The following is a 20,499-nucleotide window of genomic DNA, read 5'->3' as shown; positions in this document are numbered from 1 at the left end:
TATAATTGATCATTTGTCTGTCCAGTCACCTGTTCTTGAATACCTTGGCTGTTAAAAGTTTGAAGTATTGGGGCCAGAGAGAGAGAGCACAATGGCAAGGAGTTTGCCTTGCATGAAGAAGGATGGTGGTTCGAATCCTGGCATCCCATGTGGTCTCCGGACACCACCAGGGGCGATTTCACAGCATAGAGTCAGGAGGAACCCCTGAACGCAGCTGGGTGTGACTCAAAAACCAAAAAAAAAAAAAAAAAAAAAGAAAGAAAACAAAAGTTTTAAGTACTGTGAATAGTGCTGCAATGAGCATAGAGATAAGGTGAAAATTCATTGATGTTTGACTTATTTGCACTTCCCTGATGTTCAATGAGGCAGATCATTTTTCCCTTTATTTATTGCAAACATCTATATGTGTCATCTTTTTAAACGTTTCTATTCATTTCTTGTCCAATGGTAGGATGAAATTTTTCTTGTTACATTTTTATATATAATTATATAGAGAAATAAAAAAAAATCCCGTTCACAACTGCACTTCAAAAATTAAAGTACATCAGAATAAGATGAACAAAAGGGGTGAAATATATATTTTAAAAACATAATTCTTGGGGCAGGAGCGGTGGCACAGGCCTTAAGGCCTGCCTTTTGCATTCTAGCATAGGACAGACTGCAGTTCCATCCCCTGGCGTCCCATATGGCCCCCCAAGGCAGGAGCGATTTCTGAGCACATAGCCAGGATTAACCCCTGAACGCCACTGGGTGTGGCCAAAAACCTAAAAACATAACTCTTGATCATTACTAAAATAAATTAAAAAAAAAGACATAAGAAAATGAAAACCCATCTTCACTTCATGAATTGTAATGATTATAATTTTCAAAACAACACTCCTACCCACAGCAAGATATAGTAAATGTAATTTCCATAAAAGGGGATCTTTTCTAAAAATATAGATCAAATATTGCTGAAATGCATATTGAGTGATAAAAACACATTATAGTCAGAAAACAAAACTTGAAAAAATGATGGGAGGCTTTTATTTTCCCAAATTTAAATTAATATGAAGCCACTATAACAAGACAGTGTACTAGATTAAAAATAGACTCTAAGAAAATGGAATAAAATAAAAGCTCAAGTACAAATTATAGGCATTTCCATCCCCTACCCTTTATCTCTTCTCCATTTTTATCTTTCCCTTCTTCACTCACTTCCTTCCTTCTCTCTGCCCCCTCTCCCATCTTACCTCTCATTTCCTTTTCTTTTTTTTTTCCCCAGAAGTTCTCCAGACTATGGATTATGGAGGCTAATCACAGTAACTGAAATAAACAGTTCTAGCAGTAAGGACCTGACCTTTGCTTTCACTTTCTCAGGTTATGCCGTGCTGCTTTGCTTGAACCTTGAAGTGCTGACCAATATTCTCACCACCCTAAGCACCGGGGTCAGAGAAACAAATTTGGTGCCTCATCCACGCAAGGAAGGCATTCTAAATCCTTTGAGCTATCTCCACAGCCTTTGTCTGTTTTGTTTGTGGGCTACATCTGGCCATTCTCAACTATTTCCAACTAAATGCTAAGGAGTCACTCCTGATGATGCTTAGTGGCCAGGTAATGCTAGGAATTGAACTTGAGCTTCCAGCATATATAACATGTGCTCCAATACTTTGAGCTAACTCCCTTGCCCACCGTAATTCTTATACTATTTTGTTCCATTTTGTATTACAGAGACAATTATGTAAGTATCCCTCTTACTGGAAAGATGGTTAACAGCTAATATGCATTACGATGTTGTGTGGGGAAACAGAATTGAAGATATGAGTGGGTTATGTCTCTATTAAGAAAACACAAGACTATTAACAAATCCCACCTTAAATATTTTGAGATCATAAAATGTGCTTTATGAACAAAGTAAAAATAGATGCTGCCTATATTTTCCTTTAGAGTTTACTTTCAAATATCAGAATGGAAGAAAATGTTCCTTTAAGAAATGGTGCTATTTTGATAAATTCCAAGACATGGAGTGTGAAATTACCTGATGCACACTAATTTGTTTCTTTTGTTCATTGATGCATTATAAGCATTTACCAACTAACTGCATAAAGCAAACCTGAAAATAGCAAACAAATAAAAAATATAGAGTAGTGGACAAGAAATATACGACAGTAGGTAGACACATGTATATGCCCAAGCCAGGTCTAACACCTTATACTCCATATGGTCCTCCAAGTCCACAGGAGTGATCCCTGAGTGTAGAACCAACAGTAAGACCCAAGCACAATTGAAGGTGTGCCAAACCAAGTACAAAACACAAGATTCATTGCTGTTCAATGTAAAATATAAAAAAATAAAAGTCACTATGACAATAATATAAGAAACTTTGTTTCCATAGAAAAAAGCTATTTGAAATCCCAAATACTTTGAAAAATATCCAAAATGTAGAATTCCTAGTTTTCCACTATACTACAAAAAGTTGAAGTCTTGATTTTTAAAAAAGGATATTGTGTGTTTGTCCATACCTGATGGTGCTCTGGGACCATGTAAAACCAAGAATTGATCCAGAATAGACCATATGCAATGCATGCACTTTATCTCCTGTACTTTATCTAGAGTTCACTAAATTTTAAGAGTATACTTAAATTATAAAAATTACTTTAGAATACATATATATACTCTCCGTATGTGATACATACTGCTATGATGAATTATCTGATCTGTCAACTTCAAGCCTAGTATTAAGTTCGTAAACAATAAAGACATAGATAGATGCTTTTCATTTGAAAGTACCATTTTAAAATAAATGTCATAACTGAAATATGCCATTTAAGATGTTTCATCTATCTTCATCATTTGGCACATTTTATTCTTTCTTAATCTAATGGCTGTTTATGTTTATATTTTATTCATTTGTGAAATATAAATCTTGAGTAAAATAAAATGAATTATTTTAGCTGTAAATGTCTGCATAACAAACTTTTACACTGCATTGAGTTGATTAGTTCAAGATATCTAATGATTTATAATTTATATCTGTATACCTATATTAATTTTTAAATTATTTCCTGTTCAGTGACTTTGACAAACTATGATTTAAGCGATGCATTTCATATTCAATCTTATATTAAATTCCAATAAAATATTTAACTCAATTAAAATGTTTGTAGATATCATTTCTTCTTATATTTCAAGTAGAAATGTAAATTTCTTCTTACTCAAAACATTAGATAACATCAAGAGTAACTGCCATAATAGTGTGTTAATTGAAAATGTAAATAATTTAGTTTATGTTAATCCTACATAAAACAGATTTTTATCTGGGAGATGGCAGAGTTACAAACATTAAGTTCAGGATCTCATGTAATTCCGAGTATAATTTTGTAATTGTGTGCGTTTGTGTTTATGTGTGTGAGAAACTTAAGAATCATGTCTTAGTAGAGTATGATTTTTAGATTGATCAATTATTCCTATCAAAACTCAAGTTTCATCATGGTAAGTGGACAATTTTTAATACATTTTTAAATAATTCTTTTAATAAGAACACATAATTGCTTTATACAATATAAATTCTAAAGTAGTAAAGATTAGTATTAAAATGGCGCATGTTATTGTTTAATATTTTATGTAGTATTAACTCCAAAATTTAATGTCCTATATCTTGTAGTTCTTGTTAGTTATCTACTGTGGATTATAAAGCATATATTTGTAAAATATTTCATTCAAGTCTGTGCTACAAATAAATGGTCGATAACTATGAAATGATCAAATGTGGTGGTTTGCTCATATTTAAGGAGATTTCCAGACTATAGAATTTTTAATGTTAAAGAAAATTTTGTCAGTATTTGTGTGGTTCATTGCTTCGTAGAGAGTACTGAAGATTTAGCACTCTTGTCCACATGAACTTTACTGCCAGAAATATCACCTCCTAATAAACTTGCATCTAAATTGGCTCATGTAACCAGATCAGGCCTGTAAACTAAATTGTGCACTTCTGAGTCAGGTAGTTAAGTATCTCATGTACCTTCCCAATTTCTTTACTGAAATTAGACAATAGTGGTATGAATGCCAAAAAAAATATAAATAAATAAAATCACAGAAACACAGGAAGGAAATAGCCTAATTTCCTGACTACCTGCTTGGAGGTTTTCCCACATCTCATCAAACCGTGGAGTCTGTGAGAAATGAACATGATTGTGTAAAATAACTAAATTCAGAATGTATTTATTACACTGTTGTTTTATACTAAACAGCTAGAGCTTATTTTTAAGGACAGTAGAGGTGGACACAATTTTTTAATTCTTGTCAGAAGAGAGATCCTCATGGCAGCTATGGAAGACTTAGTCTTCATTAACAATCCCCTTTGAGAAAAGTAGTAATTCCAATTTACCCATAACTTTATTTATTGCTTTCAATAATCTTAAGGAAAATAATATCATTTTCTTCATTTCGGAGGATAAAAAATTTGCTTACAAGACCTCTTTTCTCCCTAATTTGCATAACAGTTAATGTCAACCATAAAAATAAATTCAGGATTCTGTAAGAAGCCTCACATGATTTTATTGTGCTGTTTCTGTCATTTATTTGATAATTACACACACAAAACCACTGCAAAGTAAACCTACACTTTGAACATGCACATATTCTTTTTGAGTAAAGAGATATCTATTACTGTCTGGCTGGAATATTGTTCAAAATTACAAAAATAGGAGATTCTGACAAGTGCATTATATACTCAAATACTGCCATTTTTGGAGCATGAAATGACCATACATACATAAAGCAGCATTGAATTTCTTTTCCAGTTTTTTGATCCTCTGTTCTATGTGGTATTTTTTGCACTTCCTTATGATATTCTCTTATTGTTCTTTTTGGTGGATCAGTACTTAATAAATATATATAATTAAATAACCTAACTTATTTTTCTCCAGCTCCTAAAGAAAAATCTAAAACTTTAACATAATACTTTGTATAAAATTTTTAGTCTATTTGACAAAGACCTTTATTATATCCCAACTTTTTTTGTTGTTGTGTATTTTTGTTTTTTGGGTCACACCCGGCTACGCTCAGGAGTTACTCCTGACTCTTAGCTCGGAAATGACTCCTGGAAGGCTCTGGAGACCAGATGGGATATCAGGATTCGAACCACAGTCCTTTGCATGCAAGGCAAATGCCCTAATTCTATGCTATCTCTCCAGCCCCTAGACCCCAATTTTTAAGTATATAAAACTATGAGTAATAATACATTAAAATCAAATTTAAATATATAAAATATTGGTCACAGACTTTTGGCTAAAAGTTAAAATTAACATATTTAAAATTAATATTCTATAAAATTACATCAAGATATTATTTTTCTCCACTAAAATGAGAATGTAACCTGGAAAATATTTTGACATGAATATTAAAAGTGATAAAAAAAAAAGAGTAATTCCTATCAACCTTTTGGTCTGAAGCCAAAACACCTTGAATTGAAACTATTTTCAAAATCTCATTCATATTTTAGTACATAATGTGATTTCATTTATTTCCTAGTTATATATTTTATATTTTTATAGTGTTGCTTTTTTTGTTCTTGTTTTGAGGTGACACATAGAAATCCTTTGGACTATCCTAGCTCCATGCTCAGTGTTTTTTCTTGGTAGTACTGAGACTAAATCCAGGCCTCTAACAAAGCATGTATTCTACCTTGAATCATGTCTGCAACCTTAGCCTTCTTTTGTGTTATTGTTGTTTCTTGGGGGCCACACCCAGTAACGCTCAGGGTTTACATCTGGCGAGGTGCTCAGAAATCGCTCCTGGCTTGAGGGACCATATAGGACACTGGGGGATTAAAGGGCTGTCTGTCCTAGGTTAGTGATGTATAAGGAAAACACCCTACTGCTTGTGCCACTGCATCTTCCCCCTTTTAGCGTTCTTTAAAAAATATCTATTAAGGCACCATAATTTACAAACTTGTCCATAATAGAATTTCAGGTACACAAGTACCAACACAAATCAGTATCAATTTTTGTCTATCAATTTATTGAGGTTCCCTCCCATTCTAAGTCCACCTCCTTGGCAGGCACTTTTTGGGAGGGGAGTGTTAAACTGGCTGTGTTCAGGGTTTTCTCCCAGTTTTACTATTAGTTTACATTCCTGAAAGGCTTAAGGGACTACATAGGATGCCATGGACTGAAGACTGGTCAGTCTCCTGCAAGGCAAGTGCCTTACCTGCTATACTATCTCTATACCCAGAAGATACATTTTTAGGTTTGGTTATTGTACTCTATGTCATGCTATAATTTGTTAAATATATATATATATATATATATATATATATATATATATATATATATATATATATATATATATATATATATATATATATCCTCTCTACACCACTCATGTGTCTGTTGCCTCCCAACCTCTTCCTAACCCCTCAATTTTTTTCCTTTCCTGTTTCTCATTGTTATGTCTATGGTCAAAAATATTCTAGGTACTCAGAGATTAATGAGATCATCTAGTATTTATGAGAAAAGATATCCAGCAAAGTTTTAGTGAATTATATCCTCATAATCCCTAGCAGTTGTGTAATATTTCATAGTCACTAACTGCTTGGGCTGATTACCTAAGAATGTGAGATTTTAGTTTTGCCATTGTATCCAGCTATTTTCCTATAGTGGTTTATTGTTTCTAGGTGTTTCATAACACATCTTCCATATGGAGTATATGTCAACTGCAAATATTGATCGTTTCATTTCTTTTCAAATTTTGATCCTACTCATTTATTTTATTACTTAATTGCTACAGATTCCAATACTATATCCAGTCTTAGTGAAGACAGAAGACATTCTTGCTTTGGTCCTGATATCAGAGGTCATGCTTCATTTTCATTTGAGAATCATACTGACAGTAGTTATGTTATAGGGTGCATTGCCTTGAGAAAGCTTCCTTTCAACCTTATTTTTTAGAGTTTAAAACATAAATGGTTATTGGTTTTTATCAAATGATGTCTTTACAATGAATATCATAAGCACATGATCTTTTATCTTCCTTTAATTAATGATATTATGTAACTGATTTGAATATGTTAATCATACTTGCATCCCTAGAATGAATCTGACTTGATCAAAATACACTTTTAATATATTGCTAAACTTGCCTAGCTCAATCTTTTGAGAATTTTATGTTGATATATTTAAGAAAATTGATCTGAAAAAAAGTTATTATCTCTAACTGATTTTAACTATTAGTCTAATGCAATTTTTATAAAATGTCTCTAGTGTATATCCTTTACCTGTTACTTCTGCCTATTTTGTAATAATTTTATTTTAAAATTCATCCACTTTCAGGGAAAGAGAAGTAGTAGAATAGGTAGGCTTATCTTGCCTGTGGCCAAACTGGGTTCGGTCCTTGGCACCCCCCTGTGGTTCACTGAACACTGCCAAAAATGATCCCTAGAAAGAGGCAGAAGTGACTTCATGAGTAATGCTAAATGTTGCTCAAAATCAACAACAAAAAATATTCATCCATTTTGTATAATATGTGTAGTACCTTAAGCCACAATTAGCCTCTTCCTTCAAATGCTGTAAATCACAATCATAAAGAATCTATTTCTTCAAATGTCTCATCTCATTCTTTGCTGAGTATGATTTATTATATTTATTGCATAAATAATTGAAGGTAACTGTTTCATTCTATATTATCCTTTAATTCAAGTGTTTTAAATATTCAAGAACTTATCTTCATTATACGTCTATTCAAAACTGCAGTGTCAGTCTCCAGTGCTAAAATCTTCTTGAAATACAGATTTACATATTTATAGTTATGCTTGAAACTGAAAAAATGGGAACCAGGTACAACAACTGTTAGGTTAACATTCAGGTTCATAATTACATTCTACAAGCCAGCTTTATTTATATCCCTTATCTTCTTAGAGCTTCAACTCTTCATATTTTGGCTTCTTTAAAATATGTATTCATATAATTATAGTAGCTATTTCTCATTTTGCTTTCTACCCATTCTCACTACAGAACTTTTGGGTTTGTTTTTCTATTACTGCATTTTTGTATAGAAATAAATTAAAGTTACTTTATGTTCTTACGGACTTCTCTCCTTATCTAGTGAATTTTCCCACACCCTTTACTATTGTAAGTCATTTTGACCTATTCTTCCCTATTAACTAAAGGGCTTTTTTTCTCTGATCTCTCTTTCTCATTATAGAGCTCCACTCACCCCAAATTTAAACATGAAACTCCTCAAAACAGTGTCTAAAATCATTCTCAACATTCCTCTATTAAATGTCTTAATAACAATGTCATTTATACTAATTAAATGTTGGAGCAAGACAATTCAGCAAGCATTCTCCACATTTTTGGGGGGGTTGCTTTTTGGGCTACACCCGTTGATGCTCAGAGGTTACTTCTGGCTATGCACTCAAAAATTGCTCCTGGCTTGGGGACTAAATGGGACACTGGTGGATCAAACCACGGTCCATGCTAGGTCAGTCACATGCAAGGCAAACACCATACCACTGTGCCACCATTCCAGACCCCATTCTCTACATTTACTCCAGATCTTTCTACTACTACTTCCTACTCTCCATTAGCAAAATCCCTTGTAAAATTTATTCACCTTTAAACCCAAGCTCAAAGAAGCTTTCATCCAGAAATGTATTTTTCCTTGCAAAAAATAATTTGACTGGGAAAACATCAAAAAACTTGAACCCACAAAAAACCTTTGTACTTCTTTCAAGATTCTAGACTTACCTCAATAAATAATAAAATATATGAATTTGTTTTTCCTCATAGAAGAATCAGGGTTTTTCCTCTGGGTAGGAGTAACAATCACCTTTGCATTCTTCCAGTGTTTAGCAAAATATCATACATATTGTACTTTCTAAAAAAAGTGATCACTCAAAAGAGCAGGCGATGTATGATATTGTTTTTGAAACAACTGAAATGACAAAGTGTTTAAAGCTTGAGAATATATATGACACTTAAACTTTAAATAAAGTTAGAATTCATGAAGCAGATCTATTCAGAAGAAATACGAAATGATGATTAAATATGTTTGCTGTTTTTTTACTAGTGAAAAGAATAAAGTAAACTTTCCATAAATTAAAATCTTATTTTTCAATAGTGTCACAGGTACATACTGTGCAATTCAAGTACAGAAACATATTTCTAGTCTTTTTTCAAAATTTTTAAATCATTTTTCGTAAACTACAAATTCTACATTACTTTTGTGTGACAAAATATAATGGTCAGACAACAATGCAAAAATGCTAATGTTGAAAATAAAATACATTTCGTTATATAGAACAACGTATTGCATTATTGAGCTGTAAAATTTTCTCTTTGAGTTATATTAGAAGATAATTTTGTGTTTCTAAGAATCGACAAAAAGAAATAGGATGTGCTAATTATGGGACTTCAAAATGACTCCCAGTGCTTCCCCTCTGCTAATATTCTCAATGCTCAGTGCTCTGTTTCCAAGTCATCCTGGGGGGGGGGGGGCAGGAGTGACAGCACAGAGGTAGCCTTGCATGCAGGAGAGAACCTGATTCCATGCCCAGCATCCCATATGGTCCCAAGCCTGCCAGGAGCATTTCTGAGCTCAGAGCTCGGAGTAACCCCTAAGCGCAACCAGGTGTGCGCCTCCACCTCAAAACTAAATAAAAATAAAAACCAAGTGACCCTGAGATTTTCCTTTGTGACCAGTAGAGCACATAGCAGAAATGTAGGCATGCCATTTCCTATACTACATTTATAAAGACAATGGTTTCCATTTTTGAATTCTAATATGTAGCCATCTGGGACCTCCACCATAGCAGTCTGGGATAGAGAGATAAAAGAAGCGTAAAAATTTATTGTATTGTTTTATTCTGAGTCTTAAGTCTGCACATTGGATAGAGTGAGGGGTGTTAGGGGGTTCTTAGAGAGAAACAAATAATTTAACTGCCAGAGAGGGCTGGGAGAGGCCAGTAGTCTGGGTTTGGAGAGAGAGAATTTAAAAAGATAGAGAAAAGGCAAGGTGAAGCAGGCAGCATCTTGTTGATGCTTTATCTCCTGCCAGGCCCAGCAGAACCTGGCCTCTGGCCTCAGCAGGCCTTCCAGGCTCTGCTCCAAACTTTACCCTGGACCTCCCTTCAACTTAAATTTTTTCCTTAAATACCCGCCAGAGCTTGTTCATTTTAAGGGATGTATCCAAGGGGAGTGTCCATGGCTTGTCCAGGTCCAATTACCATGACAAAAAATTAACATTATATATACATATATGTGTGTGTGTCTGTGTGTGTATGTTTATACATGTAAAAACTAATATCTATGCTTCCCTTCCCAAGACCTTGATTTGCTGTCTAATAAGCAAGCCAATGAGTTAGTCACTAATATTGTAATGACAAGAGTATTGGCAAAAGCCTTTTTTGTTAAAGATTAGGTAGTGAAGTTTTTGGTGAAAAGCCATTAACAAACTGAATTCTTCCTCAACTAGGTGTTTTCAAGATTGAAGCACCACATGATATTTGAGAGGAATAAAGGCTTGTGGAAGCCTTAGGCAAAACCCACAAACGTGTCCATCCAAATCCCTAAACTTCATGTTCTGTGTAAGCAAGGAAATAGGTAATGTTTTAAGATGCTATTATTTTTCATATACTTTATTACTCACTGATAAGTAAATGCACAAAATACCTAAATAATGAGAAACATTTTCATTAACAATATTTATAATAAAATCAATAGAGTACATATTTTAAAGATTATATTAGGCCTATTATTTCACTTTTTGAACACATTTATTGGAACCTAATAATTTAGGTACTGTTTTGTAAAAATGGTTATTTAATAATAACGATTTGCTTCTTAGGCCTCATAAAACCTTAAAAACTGTAGGTTGTTTTTCTTTAAAATAATAAAAGGATATGGTTTTACTTAATGTTTTTCCAAATAAATTTCAATGTTTCAGTGAAGATCAGCAATACAGAATTTTCAATGGTTGTTTGGGCATAGCAGGAGAGAGCCACAGGTCATATAAAAAAGATGAAATAGAAACTATGTTCCAGTTTCTTTCTTCTGTGTGTTTGCTTGAACAGAGTCTTTAAATTTGCTATAGGCCAAAAACAGACTGTTTTTTTCTCCATATTTCTACGAATCTTGTTTTCTTTCCAGTGGTATTACAGGAATCCCAGAGTAGTTCAGATTATAGAATAAAAAGTCATTAAAAACTTTATACATAAATTAATATTAAAAGATACACATCATTGTCAAAAGTTTTATAAAAACACATAGAAAAGCAACATATTTAGCTTAACTTTAATGTTGACTCATTCCAGTTATCTAAAATATTTCAAATTCTTGCTAGTAAAACTGTTTTGAAAATAGAACAAATATATATTTCAAAGAAATGAATCTTAGTACTTGTTTTTGTCCTACAGCAATACAGAAAATTAGCTCTATCAATCTCAATGATACTGTGATACTGAGACAATATTAATAAGGCCAGTTTTATATAATTTATTATTTGCATAATATAAATTTCTACTGAAAAAATTACTTATAATACCATTTTCTTTATATATAAATATATAAAATAAATTTATTTTTAAAAGCCAGGCTTTTATCTTTACTACTTATTATGTAAATGCATACAAAACACTTAACTCATTACATATTTTCTTATTAAACTGAAACAAAGCAATTTCTTCCAGTATTGTTGAATATTTTGCTACTATCTAATTTTAAATAATTAAACTATTTTGTGAATTAAAGAACATATTCTAAGTATATATGGTACTTGTACTATCTTCTAAGAAAATTAATGTTTAAAGCAGATTATATATTTACAATTAATGATAAAGTAAATATGTTATAAATGTTAGCCTATACCTGAAGAAAAAATGTATTTTGTTGTCCAGAGAGTTACTATAACAGGTATTTCCCATAGTTTGATGCCCCGCATTACATGTGGACTCTAAGCAACACCAAGAAGGATGGTGTGTGCTGCCACTTCCCCAAAAAGAAACACTGACAGTAACAAATCTGGATGTAACAATGTGTGCAAGCTTTGCATGAAAACTAGCTATAATTAAATCATGAGTGAAAATAGTTTCAATATTTCCATTAAAATGTTAGGAAAGACATAATCTTTGATATTACATCACAATAGTTAATAGCTAAACACATAGTAGATTAAGATGATCTGAATTGATAATTATTCTTTTTAATAATATATTTACATGAGACATAATTTCCTCTTAAGTTCTGAGCACCTTTAGATGTGACCCTTCCCCCCAAAATTGTCACTCTTCTAGACATTTAAAATTCTATGTGTTCTTTTCATAATTGTCATAAAATGTTAAAATGGATAAGGAAAATAGTTCAAAACTATAAAGTGTATGTTTTGCATCCAGGAATTCTGAGTTTAATCCCCATCGCCACAAGGTCCATGGTGAAGTTAAAGAATAGCTCTTGAGATCATCAGGTGCATCCCAATACATTTTTGTTTAAATTCTAAAGTTTGCCAACTCTTTAGAAGAACGTTTTGTGTGTGTTTTAAATATGCTCTTCAGAAATAATATTTTATTTTACAACCACGTACATATGGAATTTATATGTTCATTTAAAATGATATCTGATATTTTGATGAAGATAACTAAGAACTCATTCTCAAAAAGTGAAACTTTATCCCATAGCTAATTCTCCTTATTTTACAGTATAATAGTCAACAAAAATATGTCTACAAATAGCTGGAAAATGTTTATTTATAAGTAAATAATATTGTTATTTTAATAGAACATACCAGTTATTTTTGGTAACAGAAATGGATAGATCAATATACCTTACAAGCAGTAATCAGGTAAAAGAAGAAAGTTGATAGCCAGTTCAGAATACAAGTAACAGAAGTTAGATCAGTAGATCAATTTTAGAAAGTTGATGAGGTATCATGAAGCTGATACAAAATTTTTCAAAATATTTTTGCAGCTTATTGCAATAATAATTAGGTACATTAAAGAAAGGGTCCTTGATCAATTAAGCAAATAGAAAGATCTCGTATACTTGCCACTTGAATGAAGGAATGTGATGGCAGTTCAAATTTACCAATAGTCAAAGGTTCTTTAAGAACCAGTTAGATTTCTTTTACACTTAAGAAAATTGAATGCAAGGAACTGATAAGAGTTCTGGGTTTTTAATCTTAGGCCCAGGCATTACAATATTATATTTTAACCTCAGCATTAATCACAGAACCATCAAAATTCAGAGACAGAAGTACTGTTAGCTATGACTATAATTTGAGATATTGTAAGTTTCTACTGATTTCATTACTGTATTGGTTTATACAGTTAATATTATATTACTATAGTCACCATAGCAAACATCCCATGTGTTTCAGTATTTTTTGCTTCCTTAGATTACTTTATATTTAGTTTTGTGGGTATTTTTTATATCTTGTTAACATTTGAAAGGAGAATTGGTATAAAAATTCTAGCATAGTAAAATATTGGGACATTGGGGATTTAGTAAATCTTTTATTAAATCCCCAAAACTTTAACACTTAACAGTTTTACATTTATTTTTTATAGTTGTTATTTTTATTTTTTGGTTTGGGGGCAACACTCAGTGACACTAAGGGGTTACTCTTGGCTATGCGCTTGGGGGACCATATGAAACCCTAGGGATCAAACAGCGGTCAAGTCCCTTCTAGGTTAGAGCATGCAAGGCAAATGCTCTACTACTTGTGCCAGCGTTCCGACCCCAACAGTTTTACTAAAAAAAAAATAGATTTGAGTATTATTTTTCAGTTCCCATCTGTGTCTATATAAATTATCAATATGATAAAGTTTTCTTGAAAAAAAATTGTGACTATAACTTAGGTTCCTTTTGCAATTAGTAAATAGTTGATACTATGATTTGGGGCCTCATATGATATTTGAGGCAATTCAATAATGACTGTAAAGTTTGGGATTTTATCTGAGAAAGAATTCCCTATTTACAAGATTAAAATTTATCAGTCTGCTATTGGCATTTACTCATAAATTGGTTGTAATCAATGTCATATGAAAACTCTCATTTTAAAGATAAATATTAGAGCAGTTTAGAGAAATATCCAAAGCTACATTAAATAGATAGTTGAATTTCTGAATTAAGGCTGGAAAATTTGATTCCTCTTGAGATGTGCTTAAGCAGATCTACATTGTCAGTGAAATGTACTTTCCACTCAGATCCTGTAACATCAAATAATTCTTACATATTGTTCTCTATTCATAATTTGAAGCCAAATTTCCTCTTTAGGTTTGAGTTTGCAAAAAGGGATTAAATTTCAAACAGGAAGAAGTCCTAGATGCTCAAAGACATGCCGAACATCGAGAGAGAAAGTACTTGACCCACTTATTTGCAACCTCTCCCATATGACCCATGATTTGAGAATTAGTCTTGCCCTAAATTTTTCTGACAACTAGGCCGATTCTCTCACCTTAGATAAACTAGAAACTTTGATAAAAAGCAATTGGAAAACAGAATCATGAGCATCTCAGGGAAGTTTCAACAATTTTATATTCTTTCTTTCCTCACTCCTATCTCACATCATTTTTTGGTATATCCTTTATTTTTTGGTATATTCTCTATTCAAAATAAAGACATAGATGTCATTGTCTATTCCTCATTCAGTTCCACCTTTAATTCCTTGGAGAAAGGTGGGGAAAATAGGTAAAGGGCACCAACTCTATGATGTGTATAAACATTAGACTTCTAATAAAGATTAAAAGAAGCATAATCACATATTGGACTCTTCACTTCAAATCTTATAAATAATTATTAACTGGGTGCTGCTTTAATTAAAAATCATTAGGGTGCATATAGATAAAAATAGGGCTGAAAGCCTTGAATGCAGCCAGTTCTAATTAGATCCCAGAATCAAAAGGATCCCCAGTATTTCTGGGTGAAGCATTAGAGGCTCTCAAACATTGCAAGAAGAGGCAATGTTTTTACATTTACTTAAGTTAATAAATAAGAGGAAAAATAGAGTGGGGGGGATCTTAGGTATGCAATGGTAAAGCATTTGCCTTACATGAGCCCTATTCTGATTCTATCCTTGATATGTAATATGATCACTAAAACACTGACAAGTGTAAAAATTCCTGAGGAAAGAACTAGGAGTAATATCTGAACACAGCTGATTGTGGTTCAACAACAAAATACTAGAAAAGGAATAATAAATCAAAAACCTACTACTTTCCTTAATATCACTGAGAGAATATAAAATATCAGATATTTATTTTCCATAAAATATAATCTACTGATTATAATGTGCACATAAATAATCAATAATAAAATAAATTATTGTTTTAATAATGACTTCCATTTATGTTTCTGACCCAGCAGTCACATAAATTTTCTCTCAATTGTCTATGTGGTTTTCCCTCTTTGTCCTTTGATCTGTTTTCTTAATATTTTTAATTATATCACCATGATATACAGTTACATAGTTTCAGTTATATTGTCCCAACAACCATTCCTTCACCAGTGTACACTTCTCATCACTATCCCAAGCTTGAGACTCTTTCTCTCTCCCTGTCTTCTCTGCTACTTATATCCCCACTGTCTCTCTATCTTGCTCCATCCCACACTCTTTTCCACTGTCTCTCTTCATTTATCCCTACCTCTACCTCTATCTACCCCTTTTATCTATCCCTATCTATCCCCACTCTCTCCCTCTCTATCTTTTTCCTCTCCCTTTTCCTCTTAGGCACTGTGAGTTGCAATACTGTTACTGAAAGTATATCCTGTACCTCCTTACAGTACCTAGCTCCTGTCCAGAGTACTTATTTCCAACGATTGTTGTCTCAGTGGTCCCTTCTTTGTCCTAATTGTACTCTTGCCCCTGCCCCTCTTACTATGGACCATTTCTCCTGGCCCTCATTTATATTGCCTTTGGGTATTATTCTCATACTATGTTTTCATTATTTTAATATTCCACAAGTGAGTGTGATCATTTTATTTTTGTCCCGTTTCCTTGATTAATAAGCTTAATTCTTACATGTTTCTGACATCTCATATATTTATACTCACTAATATAATGTAAAACAGACCCTTAACAATATTTGGTGATGTATATAACCTTGTCAAGTGGAAAAAGATAAAAAGGATCACTGTGAAGTCTAACAAGGAATATCCTGAAAACTAGCATCCAAGTCACAAATAATAAATGTTGAATGTGAAGGTAATTCAATACCAATTGATTTAAAACTGGATGCATATATCAACATCCAACAAAAACATATCTGACTGGAAATAAAAAGAGATATGTTCTGCTTTCATATATCTGTTTTCACAATGAATTACCCTTTAACACATAATAAATTAAGCACCTTTTAATGCACACAAAATAATAAAGATATTTACACATGAACACCTTACTAGTAATTAAAGAGCCCTGTTCTTTATTTTATTATCTGAAAACTAAATTTCGGCATTTATGTTCTGCAAACACATTTAACATGAACCAAAGGAAGCATTTTAGGTGTCTGAAACAGCTGCCTTCAAGGGCATTGATTCTTGCCAGACATCTAGTTATCCTGCAGTTCTATTTGAATATTTATCCACTCTGAAATCTCCTGAAAAGTCAAGGTTATTTCCACATTCCCAGAAAACCTGCATTCCCATTAGGTCGTTGTTTGTTTGTTTGTTTTTTGGTTTTGAGCAACACCCGGTGGTGCTCAAGGGTTCCTCCAGGCCGTGCACTCAGAAATCGCTCCTGGCTTGGGGGACCATATGGGACTCTAGGTGATGGAACCACAGTTTGTCCTAGGTTAGCTCATGCAAGGCATTACCCTATCGCTTGTCCCACCACTCCGGCCCATCCCTTAGGTCTTCTTACAAAGCCTCTAGATCAGTGACTGACTCTGGGTTGTCTTTTGTGTAGTTCTAATCACAGGTGTTTTCTGAACATAAAATTGTCATTTTACTCAACATTGAGTTACTTGATAAGCATCAAAATCCTTAGGGTTCTAAGTGATACAGGGAACCAACTATTTTTCCATCTTTCTCTCTGCAACAAAAAGAATGTGCCCCAATATCAAACTACAGAATTGCTTAAACATATATTGGCCCTTTTAAGGTATTTGTGTTCAGGAATCTTCACCTATTTATTTCTATTACTACACATTATTTTAGTATAAATTCAAAATACCAAATTTCCATGTAAAGTAGTCCCTCAGAGAGCTTTAAATTCCACGATCTTTGAAAGCCAATAATTAAGTATTAACATATTTCACTTTAATAATTTACTATACATGGGGAATTATGATTATGCAAACATATGAAAACTATATGTACATTTATTTTTAGATGCACACATTCTTACTATATGTATATATTAATTATTATTTAGCAATCAAAAAATAAAATTTCTATCCTATACAAAGTTTCATAAAATTTTTAAGAAAATAAGCTATGTTTTCCAATTCTAAATTATGTTTTTAGGATTGATCATGAAGTTCTACCTAGAGTCAGATGTATAGAATTTGACTCCTGAAAGATAAGATTTTAGTAATTTTATATTTTCTTCAAAACTATAATAAACAGTGCATTTCATTATGATTCAAAGAGAAAAACATCCTCAGCCTTATCTTTAGTTTTGTTTTTTCATAAGATACGAAGAGAAAAGGAACTCTTTTGATGTGTTCCTCCAGGTTTGCAATCTCTCTGACAGTGAATGTGATCTAACATTGCATGGCTCAAAAAGCAATATGGTTCCCAAAGTACGTTCCTTACTGGGTAGACACAAAATATGTCCTTTGATTATAATCTTCAGCCTCTTTTTCAAAAGCCTGTTTCTGTACATAACTCTTTTGGGCTCAGAGTCAACCCTAAGTTTGTTTTTAAGCAAAGAGTATTGCTTAAAGCTGCACGCAAGGCTGATCTGCTTGCTGCTTCGATTTCACAGCTATCCAGCTATGCTGCATTGTTTGCATCTGTTTTTGTAGAGTTGGAAAAGCATTTCTTTTCCTATGACTGTTTGCAACTATATATGTATAGTTGTATATATATATATACATGTATATATACATACATATGCATATATGTGTATGTGCACATACATACCTAATATATACATATATACATATCTAGAAGTAGTAGAACATTCTCTCTGATATTTATTTATACAACTGCAGTTGGAGTTGATATTAAACATCTATTTATTTAAAACACTTTTAAAAGAACTGAATGATAAAGTCATGATTATTGTACCTTATTTAAAGTCTAAAAATTAAAACCTTGCTGCTAAGCCACCAAAAGCTAATAACAGAAAAATAAAGAGTACAATTATATCAAGAACTTTAGGAAAATAACAGTATTGTTCATATGCAAGACCAAATCAAATGAATACATATCATGTTTCACATAAATAGTAATGTTTTATTGGATCGTAGGATCATCCTGTGTTAGGCAGTCTCTAAATTTCATATTCACAAACAATAATAAAGATTCATCATCAGGATTTCATAACTTGATGATAAAGAAAGTGTCCAGATTTGTCCTTATTTATCTACCATATAGTCTAGTTTTCTTCTTTGTGACCCATGGTGGGCCTTTTTAAACATTTTTAACTCATGGCCTTTTGCATCTGAGTAATGTAGCATAAGCTAGAACTGCCCAAAAGACAAAAGGTTCATTATAATTTATTGGTGAATACTGTATAGTGAGAGCTCCATTTAGATACTAGAGGGCACAAGGAGAACCAGCAGATACAAACCATATAAACCAGGTAACTGCAATATGGAAATAGCTTTCAATTGACTCTACAAAATATCTAAACATGTTTCTGCTCCCATGAGATTCAGACGTTGGACAGAATACTTCTCAGTAGGATACTAATGGTGGAAGAAAGAAAGCAACACATCAGCAATACTTCTTCTTTTGTTTTTGTTTTTGTTTTTGTTTTTGGGCCACACCCAACGGTTCTCAGCGGTTACTCCTGGCTGTCTGCTCAGAAATAGCTCCTGGCAAGCACGGGGGACCATATGGGACACCGGGATTCAAACTAACCACCTTAGGTCCTGGATCGGCTGCTTGCAAGGCAAACACCGTTGTGTTATCTCTCCGGGCCCACCAGCAATACTTCTAACAATATCTGTCATTCTTTGACATTCAGTCTGATTTTTAGGACTTATCCATAGACATCCTGTACAGAGCCCATATAAAACTTGAGACTAGTTCCTTACTAGAGTAAGTCCACTTTGTTTCTCACTAACACGCATCACATCTCTTTTGCACAATTTTCTGGTAACTCTAATTCTCTTAGTGAATTCCATCACAAACCCACATTCCCTCTCATCACCCAATATATTTTATTCTGAACCTATATTTGATCAAAAACTTTATATTTCTGTCAATTTCTTTCTTTGCAACACGTTGTTAGGCAACCCTATCAGGAGTACAGAGTCCTTGTTTAGGAAACTAGGATTATGCTGTAAACTAATACTGTGAATAAAAATCTAGTTTTTTAGTGTATGCAGTTAGCAGTGTCTTCTCTCTTCAGTGTATTGAGTTTTAATTCTACTACCCACTCTTTAAGCCATTACCAGCCAGAATTTCTTTTATGCATAAAGTTTAATTGGGAAAAATTCCATATATTTACATATTGCCTGTGGTTCTGCAGTGTTAAGTTGTTGCAACAAAGGCAGGCCTAGAAGCCCAAAATACTTATTTAAAGGTCCCTTAAGGAATAGATGGTCATTCACTTCTAAACCAAAAGTTCTCTGCTCAGAAGTTCTACTTCACCTTATTTAGCAAAGGAATAGGAAGTACAAATAGTCCAGATTTTAACTTCAGGAACTATAAATTCACCACTGCTAAGATGTATTAGATTGGCTTCTTTTTATATTAAATCACCATGAGATACTAAGTTAAAATTTTGTTGATAGCTGAGTTTCCATTATATAAGTTTACAACACAGCTACATAAAGTGGCATCTTCTGAGCTCATAATAGAAATTTCAGCAGTGAGCCAGTAATTTCAACTTAAACAGATCAAGTCATTACATTTTGTTTCTTTTTCCAGATAGCAGTCTTTTTTTTCTTTGCTTTTGTTTAGAGGTCACACTCAGTGATATTCAGAGATTACACACGGATCAGTGCACAGGTGCACTTGGCTGTGCTCAGGCAAACATATGTGGTGCTGGGGATCAAACCCAAGACCAGCCATGTGTAAAAGGCAAGCACTTAATCTCTGTACTATATCTTTGGCCCTTCAGATATCAGTTTTAACCAACCTTTAGTTAATCCTCCAAAGTACTGTCAAAGAAAATTTTGAAAAGTGTTGTAAAGTTGGTTCGGTTTCACCACTACTTAAACTGTATAAATACTATTCCATGGCTTCTAAAATAAAAACCAAGTATTCAGGAAACTTCATTCTAGATGTAACATACATCCAATCTTCCAATTAATAAATAAAGTGTCTATATGAAATTCCCCTCCTGTTTCAGGGTCACCAAGTAGACTTCTCTTTCTTTCCTTTATCAATTTATTAAGACCTGCCAGCTATA

At 33.0% G+C, this 20,499-nt stretch overlaps 1 protein-coding gene across 2 annotated transcripts in view; it reads right to left on the bottom strand.

The window, feature by feature from the left end:
- The window catches only part of CADM2 (cell adhesion molecule 2), a 1,096,781-nt gene that overhangs the window by 1,017,414 nt on the left and 58,868 nt on the right, over positions 1 to 20,499 (bottom strand). The window lies entirely within an intron of this gene.

Source organism: Suncus etruscus, chromosome 13 (genome assembly GCF_024139225.1).
Source record: "Suncus etruscus isolate mSunEtr1 chromosome 13, mSunEtr1.pri.cur, whole genome shotgun sequence".
Lineage (NCBI taxonomy): Eukaryota > Metazoa > Chordata > Mammalia > Eulipotyphla > Soricidae > Suncus > Suncus etruscus.
This window is presented reverse-complemented; position numbering and strand designations above follow the sequence as displayed.